Below are 12,800 nucleotides of genomic sequence, written 5' to 3' on the forward strand. Positions count from 1 at the left end.
TCTCCAGAGCTTTTATTGAAAGGAGATTCCTCAACACTTAATGGCTCCTGAGTGAATCAAAACCCACGGTGCCAACTTCTTCACTCTTGAAATATGGCTAGGCCAATACCATGAGGTTTTTGAGAATCCCATGACCAGAAATCCCTGGAGAACCTTTAGATCTCCTGTTGCTCATCATGATGAACCAGCGAGGGCTGTTTTTGACTGAGTGGAATTCATGACCATGGTGAAGAACAGAGATGCCAGTGAGTAGGAGCCAGCAGGGAACTGGGCCGGGAGCAATGGAGTGCAGGTGTGTGATCCACCATCTGTGGTGGGCCCCTGGGGTTCTGTCATTGGCTTCCAAATGACCTGTGACTGACAAGGTGTAGCCAGCAGACCCTAAAATATAAAGGCACGTTGTTGTGGGGAGAGGATTGGGTGCGATGCTCAGAATCAAGTTGCTACGCTCAAGTGGGTAAGATATATGGGGTAGCAGCCCAGTTCGTGTTTTTTTTTTCCTTCAGACCCTGACTCACCCCACGTGACAGAGCTCCCTCCAGCACTGTGTCCCAGTTGACCTTTATGTATTTCAAAAACAAACACCAATTTTCCAGGGAAGCTGCAAGAAATGCCATTAAAACTGGAGGGTGAGCCGAAGGCTTCACAATCCACCCAGGGAGACATTCATACCCCAACGGCCACAGTTAGCTACAAAGAGAGGATTCAGCTCTGCTGCCTCCTGTTGGTACTGGAAAATATGAAACCATGTCCTCCTGTTCACAGAGACTGAGACCAAGCTTTCATGGTCTCACTACAAAAGAAGCTAAAGCTCAAAGCTATATTTCTAGTGCACAAATGCCGGAGGCAGATAGTCAAGAAGTCATTAAGCCAGCAAAGTTCCATGTTTGTGGAAGGTTTACCCTGTCCCCTACTTTTGGGATCTCTTCTGCCACACCCAAGTTTGTGAGCTCCTCAGAATTTCCAATTCCAGATACGTATTCACAGAGTTTTTTCCTCTTCTCCTCTCATTGTGTCTTATTTGGGGTGATAGTAATGTCAAGGCATGGTGGTGGATGACAGTGGAAGATTTTTATGTGGCACATGTTCGCATATATAGTAGACTCATTTTCCCTTTTGCCCTTTGAAACATTGAATCTCTGACACTGACCCATAACCTACTAGACTCTGACTATTTATCGTAACATCCATAAAAATAATCCTAAAAGAATAGAAGTAGAGGCATTTGATAGGAGGCATGGTGTATACATGGACTTGCCATTTGCTTCATCAGAGATACATATTATAAAACCTGTCACACATTTTTCTCCTTTTATTTCTCCATGAATTTTCAAAAGGAACAAATATGTAACTTCCTGACTCCCTGTCTCTGTCGCTTGGGTCACAATATGTATGTTTGTATATATATACTCCTACTGCCATCACAGGTATATTTTGAGAGTACTCTCATTTTGGAAAATACGAATTTCATGAAGAGATCACTGTCCCCCCAGTACACTGAGGTAACTGAAAATTCAAACTGTGGTGAGCTTTATACTTCAACAAGTTTATACATGAAACAATGTAGAGGAAAATTAATATTTTGGGTATGTGAAGGATATATATCCCTTTATGAATTTCGATTGGCATAAGTACTACTACATTTTAATATATATTTATACATATACATACACACACAGTATAATTTGCAAACATGAATTTTATGTGTCATATACTTATACTACCTTGATTCTTTCATGTCCACCATGTATTTCTCAGAAATATTCATTTTCCTGACATACATATTCATTTCTGAATACTCAAAATGGCCTTCAGTGAATATTCAAAAGTATATATCCAAATCAGGGGCCCAATGCCCTTGTGTGCTTCAGATCTTACCTAGTTATCTATTTTCATACTTACATTTCACCTTACATTCTGAAAAATATCCCAGTTGCCCAGTACCAGTATACATCCAGCAGCATGACTCCTAACCCAAATCGAACATGATATGACCCTTAACCACACTCTGTTCCCTCAATCTATTTTCACATAACAGCAGGTCCTGAGTTGCTCTTGCCATACGGGTATGTAGGGATTCCTACAGCTGCTGAGAAGCTCAAAGGCAGATGCCAAAATGATCCCTGGAGCAAATGTAGGCAGCCAGTTCAGACCTGTGTGGTCTAACGTCATCTTTCATGGCCAACTACCCAGTCAGGATAAAGGGATGAGGCTGAGTCGGCCTCTCTCTTCTCCAGGCAGGGAAGATGGACACAATCAGGCCTGTGTGGATTGCTGATCCTGGGCTCCTAGGGTATATAAACCTGTGTGTCTTGTGAAAATGTCACAGCAAGGTGGGGCAGCCTCCATCTCATGGGACCCATGGAAACAACTGTTAGGACAAAGTGGTTGCCAAGGCAGTGACCTCATTCACTTCCCTGAAGGAAGTGACCTCACCTCACTTCCTTGGTGATGGAACTCTCTGAACTTGGGATCCAGGAGTTGAGGCACCCAGAGGCAGTTCCAGTCCCAATGGGCTCACTTGTTTGTCTGTACCAAGGCCAGAGTCCTTCTTTCTTGGCACCTAGTGATGTGTGGATAGCCAAATGCCTTGAATGGTCTGAACAGGGGCCTTTCCTGAGAAAGAAGTGTTGGCTCATTGCTGGCTCCTGACAACTACACAGAGATGGCCAGGGAGACCAGAGCTGAGACAGGACAGGCCACTGCTGGGTAACATATTTTGACCCACCAGTCAGAGGACAGGGTGGATAGATGAAGACCAAATACAGGTGTGGTTTTGTGTGGGTGTGTGTTTCAATTTGTTGTTTTGTCTCATGCTCTGAGAACATGAAGGAAAAACCTTTTGTTGTTGTTGTTGTTGTTGTTGTTGGTTTGAAATGCACTGTTAACTAGTGAGTCTTTCTATGTCAGTGGATCCCACTGGGTTTGTGGTTAAAGAGGGTAGAGAGAAGAATGCAGCCGTGAATGTGTCCTGTGTACTGGAAATTGTTGCAGGACTCCTCATGGCCAATTTATGAATGGACTGCTGCTTGCCTTGCAGATGGGCAACACCTACCATGATCCTAAGTTCCTGTATTCGTCCTGAATTTTGGCCACTCTCTGAAGGGGTTCGTGGTTTTGTGTCCAAGATGTGTACCGCCTTCAAGCTCTGTGACATGGCCATGGACTGGATTGCTGAAGGGAATGCCAAGCATCTCAGAAAACTCCAAAATTAGCATGACTGGTAAGGATCTCTCTGGAGAATCCCAGCTTGGATAGATAGCAACCCACGTTGCAGGATTAGGAGCTCTCAGTGCCACAGTGTTCAATGAAAGATATTTTTTTTCTCCAGGCTTCTTTCTTCCCTGTTGTTCTGTTCCCCTGAGTGTCAGGCAGGTCTTTGCCTTGGGGCACTCATTTGGGGTTCCTCAAGAAGATAGTTTCAAATGGAAATGAAGAGGCCTAATCTGTGCCTTTTAGGTAAAGTGCTTTGTAAAAGCTGTGTCTGAATCAGACTCCTGGCCCTCTTTGTGGCTGTGAATTACATTCTCAGCACCCCAGGAAACTCAAGAAAAATCCCATGTGTCCATCCAAATCTAAAAGGATGAAAAAGAAGTGTAATATTGGATGAGGTTGACTTCTTGCCTTCCTATGGTCAGGCTCCTGACCCCTCTGAAGTAAGAACAGGGATCCTCTGGGTCAAATGAGTTGTTGCAAGCCCTACAGTAACTAGCACACAGGTGTTTGGGTTTTTACATGACTCCAGTACACATAAAGAATCTACCCCTGGCAGGCAGGAAGCCTCTAATTTGAGAAGCAGAGCAGTATTCTCTAGAGGCTTGTTTTATCTATCTGTTTCTCAGGAAGGGTGTCCAGGCCACCATGACATTTGGCATATGATGGGCATGAGAGCTTACTTTGAACACCATCTTAGACTGCTTCCCCTATGCAAACCCCCAGCCAGAATGTTATGATGCGTGTCTGTATGGAAGAAGATGAGGGCCATGTGGGAGTGTTTTTGTTAGAATAGTGGTCTTTTGTGTGGTGGTTGGAAAAGATGACTGGGTCCACCTCAGCTTGAACTCTGGTGTGATGCCATTAGAGACTGAGTTCTGGAACTGATCTCAGAGAACTCTTGCCATGAATTGTGTTGGGATTTGAGAAGGCCAGGCATCCGAGGAGCCTTTGGAAACTGAGATCTCGGCCGAGGGTGGCTTTCTCCACAGCACTGGGAATCTCAGCCAGGATTTCACATGATTTGGCTGTTCAAGCCTTTTCAGCTATACTTGAGAGCCAAAACTCACATGAACCTCATATTTTAGACCCCGATGGGCCTGGATTCCTGTGACCTTTTGCCACTCCTTGAAAAGCCTTGCCTGCATGAGATCTCCAGAGCTTTTATTGAAAGGAGATTCCTCAACACTTAATGGCTCCTGAGTGAATCAAAACCCACGGTGCCAACTTCTTCATTCTTGAAATATGGCTAGGCCAATACCATGAGGTTTCTGAGAATCCCATGACCAGAAATCCCTGGAGAACCTTTAGATCTCCTGTTGCTCATCATGACTGGACCAGCGAGGGCTGTTTTTGACTGAGTGGAATTCATGACCATGGTGAAGAACAGAGATGCCTGTGAGTAGGAGCCAGCAGGGAACTGGGCAGGGAGCAATGGAGTGCAGGTGTGTGATCCACCATCTGTGGTGGGCCCCTGGGGTTCTGTCATTGGCTTCCAAATGACCTGTGACCGACAAGGTGTAGCCAGCAGACCCTAAAATATAAAGGCACGTTGTTGTGGGGAGAGGATTGGGTGCGATGCTCAGAATCAAGTTGCTACGCTCAAGTGGGTAAGATATATGGGGTAGCAGCCCAGTTTGTGTTTTTTTTTTCCTTCAGACCCTGACTCACCCCACGTGACAGAGCTCCCTCCAGCACTGTGTCCCAGTTGACCTTTATGTATTTCAAAAACAAACACCAATTTTCCAGGGAAGCTGCAAGAAATGCCATTAAAACTGGAGGGTGAGCCCAAGGCTTCACAAACCACCCAGGGAGACATTCATACCCCAACGGCCACAGTTAGCTACAAAGAGAGGATTCAGCTCTGCTGCCTCCTGTTGGTACTGGAAAATATGAAACCATGTCCTCCTGATCACAGAGACTGAGACCAAGCTTTCATGATCTCACTACAAAAGAAGCTAAAGCACAAATCTATATTTCTAGTGCACAAATGCTGGAGGCAGATAGTCAAGAAGTCATTAAGCCAGCAAAGTTCCATGTTTGTGGAAGGTTTACCCTGTCCCCTACTTTTGAGATCTCTTCTGCCACACCCAAGTTTGTGAGCTCCTCAGAATTTCTAATTCCAGATACGTATTCACAGAGTTTTTTCCTCTTCTCCTCTCATTGTGTCTTATTTGGGGTGATAGTAATGTCAAGGCATGGTGGTGGATGACAGTGGAAGATTTTTATGTGGCACGTGTTCGCATATATAGTAGACTCATTTTCCCTTTTGCCCTTTGAAACATTGAATCTCTGACACTGACCCATAACCTACTAGACTGACTACCTATCCTAACATCCATAACAATAATCCTAAAAGAATAGAAGTAGAGGCATTTGATAGGAGGCATGGTGTATACATGGAATTGCCTTTTGCTTCATCAGAGATACATATTATAAAACCTGTCACACATTTTTCTCCTTTTATTTCTCCATGAATTTTCAAAAGGAACAAATATGTAACTTCCTGACTCCCTGTCTCTGTCGCCTGGGCCACAATGTATATGTTTGTATACATATGTATATATATACATATATATATATACTCCTACTGCCATCACAGGTATATTCTTGAGAGTACTCTCACTTTGGAAAATACGAATTTCATGAAGAGATCACTGCCCCCCAATACACTGAGGTAACTGAAAATTCAAACTGTGGTGAGCTTTATACTTCAACAAGTTTATACATGAAACAATGTAGAGGAAAATGAATATTTTGGGTATGTGAAGGATATATATCCCTTTATGAATTTCGATTGGCATAAGTACTACTACATTTTAATATATATTTATACATATACATACACACACAGTATAATTTGCAAACATGAATTTTATGTGTCATATACTTATACTACCTTGATTCTTTCATGTCCACCATGTATTTCTCAGAAATATTCATTTTCCTGACATACATATTCATTTCTGAATACTCAAAATGACCTTCAGTGAATATTTAAAAGTATATATCCAAATCAGGGGCCCAACGCCCTTGTGTGCTTCAGATCTTACCTAGTTATCTATTTTCATACTTACATTTCACCTTACATTCTAAAAAATATCCCAGTTGCCCAGTACCAGTATACATCCAGCAGCATGACTCCTATCCCAAATCGAACATGATATGACCCTTAACCACACTCTGTTCCCTCAATCTATTTTCACATAACAGCAGGTCCTGAGTTGCTCTTGCCATACGGGTATGTAGGGATTCCTACAGCTGCTGAGAAGCTCAAAGGCAGATGCCGAAATGATCCCTGGAGCAAATGTAGGCAGCCAGTTCAGACCTGTGTGGTCTAACGTCATCTTTCATGGCCAACTACCCAGTCAGGATAAAGGGATGAGGCTGAGTCGGCCTCTCTCTTCTCCAGGCAGGGAAGATGGACACAATCAGGCCTGTGTGGATTGCTGATCCTGGGCTCCTAGGGTATATAAACCTGTGTGTCTTGTGAAAATGTCACAGCAAGGTGGGGCAGCCTCCATCTCATGGGACCCATGGAAACAACTGTTAGGACAAAGTGGTTGCCAAGGCAGTGACCTCATTCACTTCCCTGAAGGAAGTGACCTCACCTCACTTCCTTGGTGATGGAACTCTCTGAACTTGGGATCCAGGAGTTGAGGCACCCAGAGGCAGTTCCAGTCCCAATGGGCTCACTTGTTTGTCTGTACCAAGGCCAGAGTCCTTCTTTCTTGGCACCTAGTGATGTGTGGATAGCCAAATGCCTTGAATGGTCTGAACAGGGGCCTTTCCTGAGAAAGAAGTGTTGGCTCATTGCTGGCTCCTGACAACTACACAGAGATGGCCAGGGAGACCAGAGCTGAGACAGGACAGGCCACTGCTGGGTAACATATTTTGACCCACCAGTCAGAGGACAGGGTGGATAGATGAAGACCAAATACAGGTGTGGTTTTGTGTGGGTGTGTGTTTCAATTTGTTGTTTTGTCTCATGCTCTGAGAACATGAAGGAAAAACCTTTTGTTGTTGTTGTTGTTGTTGTTGTTGTTGGTTTGAAATGCACTGTTAACTAGTGAGTCTTTCTATGTCAGTGGATCCCACTGGGTTTGTGGTTAAAGAGGGTAGAGAGAAGAATGCAGCCGTGAATGTGTCCTGTGTACTGGAAATTGTTTCAGGACTCCTCATGGCCAACTTATGAATGGACTGCTGCTTGCCTTGCAGATGGGCAACACCTACCATGATCCTAAGTTCCTGTATTCGTCCTGAATTTTGGCCACTCTCTGAAGGGGTTCGTGGTTTTGTGTCCAAGATGTGTACCGCCTTCAAGCTCTGTGACATGGCCATGGACTGGATTGCTGAAGGGAATGCCAAGCATCTCAGAAAACTCCAAAATTAGCATGACTGGTAAGGATCTCTCTGGAGAATCCCAGCTTGGATAGATAGCAACCCAATTGCAGGGTTAGGAGCTCTCAGTGCCACAGTGTTCAATGAAAGATATTTTTTTTCTCCAGGCTTCTTTCTTCCCTGTTGTTCTGTTCCCCTGAGTGTCAGGGAGGTCTTTGCCTTGGGGCACTCCTTTGGGGATCCTCAAGAAGACAGTTTCAAATGGAAATGAAGAGGCCTAATCTGTGCCTTTTAGGTAAAGTGCTTTGTAAAATCTGTGTCTGAATCAGACTTCTGGCCCTCTTTGTGGCTGTGAATTACATTCTCAGCACCCCAGGAAACTCAAGAAAAATCCCATGTGTCCATCCAAATCTAAAAGGGTGAAAAAGAAGTGTAATATTGGATGAAGTCGACTTCTTGCCTTCCTCTGGTTAGGCTCCTGACCCCTCTGAAGTAAGAACAGGGATTCTCTGGGTCAAATGAGTTGTTGCAAACCCTTCAGTAACTAGCACACAGGTGATTGGGTTTTTACATGACTCCAGTGCACATAAAGAATCTACCCCTGGCAGGCAGGAGGCCTCTAATTTGAGAAACAGAGCAGTATTCTCTAGAGGCTCATTTTATCTATCTGTTTCTCAGGAAGGGTGTCCAGGCCACCATGACATTTGGCATATGATGGGCATGAGAGCTTACTTTGAACACCATCTTAGACTGCTCCCCCTATGCAAACCCCCAGCCAGAATGTTATGATGCGTGTCTGTATGGAAGAAGATGAGGGCCATGTGGGAGTGTTTTTGTTAGAATAGTGGTCTTTTGTGTGGTGGTTGGAAAAGATGACTGGGTCCACCTCAGCTTGAACTCTGGTGTGATGCCATTAGAGACTGAGTTCTGAAACTGATCTCAGAGAACTCTTGCCGTGAATTGTGTTGGGATTTGAGAAGGCCAGGCATCCGAGGAGCCTTTGGAAACTGAGATCTTGGCCGAGGGTGGCTTTCTCCACAGCACTGGGAATCTCAGCCAGGATTTCACATGATTTGGCTGTTCAAGCCTTTTCAGCTATACTTGAGAGCCAAAACTCACATGAACCTCATATTTAGACCCCGATGGGCCTGGATTCCTGTGACCTTTTGCCACTCCTTGAAAAGCCTTGCCTGCATGAGATCTCCAGAGCTTTTATTGAAAGGAGATTCCTCAACACTTAATGGCTCCTGAGTGAATCAAAACCCACGGTGCCAACTTCTTCATTCTTGAAATATGGCTAGGCCAATACCATAAGGTTTCTGAGAATCCCATGACCAGAAATCCCTGGAGAACCTTTAGATCTCCTGTTGCTCATCATGACTGAACCAGCGAGGGCTGTTTTTGACTGAGTGGAATTCATGACCATGGTGAAGAACAGAGATGCCAGTGAGTAGGAGCCAGCAGGGAACTGGGCCGGGAGCAATGGAGTGCAGGTGTGTGATACACCATCTGTGGTGGGCCCCTGGGGTTCTGTCATTGGCTTCCAAATGACCTGTGACTGACAAGGTGCAGCCAGCAGACCCTAAAATATAAAGGCATGTTGTTGTGGGGAGAGGATTGGGTGTGATGCTCAGAATCAAGTTGCTACGCTCAAGTGGGTAAGATATATGGGGTAGCAGCCCAGTTTGTGTGTTTTTTTTCCTTCAGAACCTGACTCACCCCACGTGACAGAGCTCCCTCCAGCACTATGTCCCGGTTGACCTTTATGTATTTCAAAAACAGACACCAATTTTCCAGGGAAGCTGCAAGAAATGCCATTAAAACTGGAGGGTGAGCCGAAGGCTTCACAATCCACCCAGGGAGACATTCATACCCCAACGGCCACAGTTAGCTACAAAGAGAGGATTCAGCTCTGCTGCCTCCTGTTGGTACTGGAAAATATGAAACCATGTCCTCCTGTTCACAGAGACTGAGACCAAGCTTTCATGGTCTCTTTCAGAGTACAGCACCCTCCCCCCCATACACACACATACACACACACACACCCCACAAGTATATTGGTCTTTCCTCCTACCTGTTCTTCATGGGGGCTGTGGAGAGAACTGTACTTAGAGAACTAAGACCAGAATGAGAAGGTAGAGTTTCCTTCCTTATTACTAGAAGACAGTCAGTGGGGATGTTGGCTGCTTGGAAGAAAATGTCTTGATCTGTGGTGAAGCCCAGACAACAGGCTATAGTAGGCCAGTGAATGCACCAAAGCATTTGGTTTGCACAAGTCACATGGAAGCTGCTCTCATTGATTTGTAGTAGGTTTTGGAGTTAAGAGCTCATGAATTTTAATTTTTACCAATTAAATAATGAAGAAGAGGGGCAAAGTTTAATACTTCTAGATTTAGAAAATTTTAAAACCCAGCAGCAGTCCAGACTTTGTTTTTGAGTAATAGGCTTCATTTTCCATCTCAAAAGTCTTTGGGTAGTGTGTACTCTTGGATGCAGGAGAAAAAAGCAGGCTGAGGGTGTATAAAGTTATATTAACAGGGTATGGGAAGAGAAACCAGTACACGTAAACAAGGAAATTATTAGTTCCTTCCAAAAGTAAATATTGACAAAGCATCCAGTGACCCACTATTCAGTGCACGTATACAAATGACAGGAATCTTTGACCTTTGCTTTGTTAGGCTTGTAGTGTTGCTGAGGAGTCCTGTCACTAGAAACACTTGGCAAAAGACAGGTGAATTACATAGTATCACAAGGACAAAAATTGCAAGTTTTGAAATGTTTGTAACTCATGTTTACACTCACCAAGAAATCTACATCCAGTGGATTGGTACTACAGTAGTGAGCAGTCAGACTAATTTGTAAAGAAAGCTGTCTGAAGTGTCTAATGGGCATTATATGCATTTATAAGAGAGTTAAGTGATTTGGTGCAGATTTCTATGATTTTTTGGCTTGTTTATTAAGGACTAATTGTCCATATGAAAAAGTGAACAGCTTGGCAATACAGGGTACAGGCATTATGAAGTTGGAGGATTTGATTAAAAGACATGGCCTTAAAAAGATAATGAATGGGTAGACTAAAGAATGATGAATGAGAGATGGGAAAAATACTTAGTTCATCTTAGCAAAACTATATCATCCTTTGAAGAATAATTCAAAACACATTCCAGACATTAATTGAGAAATTCCTGAAAAATGTGGGTGTGTTTAACATCACTAGGAAATGGTGCTAGCAGGAGAGATGACAGAGCAGCTTTATTGTGTGAACACAATGGGGTAGGAGGTGGTGAAATGAGTGGAAGGTAAATATGTTCAGTGAGGCAGGTGCCTATAACACTGTGTTCCGTATGGCACATTTTGTATCCGAATTTTGGAGCCACCTCAGTAAAGCTCATTTAATTATTTGAGGAAGAAATGGTAGACTAAACAAGCATGCACAAAGAACACTAAGAGCCTGCTTTCTTAGTGGTCTAATTCCCCAAATCTGCATTTTCAAAGATCTGACTTGCTTTTGCATAGAAATCAATCACTCATTCATTGATTTCTCTACTCTGTACAAGGCCTTCTGCTGGGGCAGTGGGGCAGCTGGGGAATCTGGGAACTGCTCAGATATATTCTTGACTCCTTACATTCTTTTAATCAAGAAAAACAAAGAAGCAAAGACCAAAAAGTCAACATAATAATGTTTTAAGTTCAAGCCAAGTAGAAGTGGTTCTGGTTCTGCAAGTCTGTATGCAGTTAATTGGCAAATGTGATCCATGGATGAAATTTGTCCTCAGCACCAAAGGATCTCAGGTGATCACTTGAGACACTGGTGGCAAAGTGGGAAAGGGGATTCTGCCCATCGTCCTTAGAGCTTGTGGAGTGCATATCAGAGGGTTTCCCACATTGGAGAACAGGCTACATTCTCAGCACTTTACTAGCTGTGATTCACAGTGGTGGGTTTCTTTTTGAGGGTGCTTTTCTCTTTGTTCTAGCTTGTTGTAGTAGGCATTGGAATGTGGGTGGTGGACTGGGAGGTGCCCCTGGCTTAGCACCTCTCACCTTCTCACCTTCCCTCTCTTTGCTGCTTTCCCTGGCCATTTAGCCTGGTCACCTCATGGAAAACTGCACTTAGACTAAGACCTCAGTGTGGACAGAGGAGTGCTTGAATATGACTATTTAAGAATGCCCTCAGAGTAAAAACTGAAATAAGTGTTCATTTGGGGCACAAGTTTAAAAAAAAGCCTTATTTTTGTTTGTTAGTTGCAAAATGAGCAGATGTCAGTTCCTTACCTCCCTCCTCCAGCCCCACTAGGTTCCCCACGTGCAATACCTATACTTTAGTAGAAGAGTGTAATGGTTAGGAACTTGGTTTCTGAGCTGAAATCTGTATTCTTTATTCTGTGTGTCTCAGTTTTCTCATCTGTATAGTGGAGGAAATAACAGGTTTGATTTAAGAACTCAGTGAATGCCCAGAACTACTAGAAGAAATGGCATGTGAAAAATGCTAACAGTATGGCTACTAACTAGTATAAGTGAAACAAGAAGACACAGTCTCATTCCCTTGTTCCTCCTAATCTTCATCTTCCTGAGTCACTGATTGTCAGTAATTAAGGAGTTGGGGCTTTTACAAAAAGAGTGCCTTGTTACTGACTTCAGGCCCCCTCATCCCCACATATACATAACTGTATCCCAATACCACAAGTGCATGGAGTTAAACTTTATTAAGGCCTCTGAAACTATTTGATGCCTCTCTTCTTAATGCATAGTTATGTCCTATCTACAAAAATCATATATTTGGGATTTTTTTGCATATGTCATAGGAATTATAAATTTAACCATTTATCTGTAGGCTTGTATTAAATTTGGGGAGGAGGGGTAACCTAAACTCACTACAATCAGTAATGTATATTTTCCTTCACAGTATATTCTAGAAGAAGATTTTGCTGCTTAACTTCTAGATGTTTATACTGGTGGTCCCCCCAGGATTGACCTGACTTGAGCCAAGGAAACTGCTTGTCCAGGCATAGCTCTATCCCATCAGGGCCCCAGTGCCCTGCCTATGTACTTGGTGCAAACTAGACAAAACCAGAGGTTTTACCAATCCAGTCCTTTTTAGTTTAACCATTTATTCTCTTTCTAGCTCAGCTGGTCTCTCTGCCACCTTATACCCACAAATTGTCTGTCTGTCATGGATCTGGTCACTGTGCTATAAACTAGTGATGCCACTTTTGTAAAACTATGCTTTAAAAATTTTAAGGTGCACA

This window comes from Spermophilus citellus (assembly GCF_964194105.1).
Source record: "Spermophilus citellus genome assembly, chromosome: 15".
Classification (NCBI taxonomy): Eukaryota; Metazoa; Chordata; class Mammalia; order Rodentia; family Sciuridae; genus Spermophilus; species Spermophilus citellus.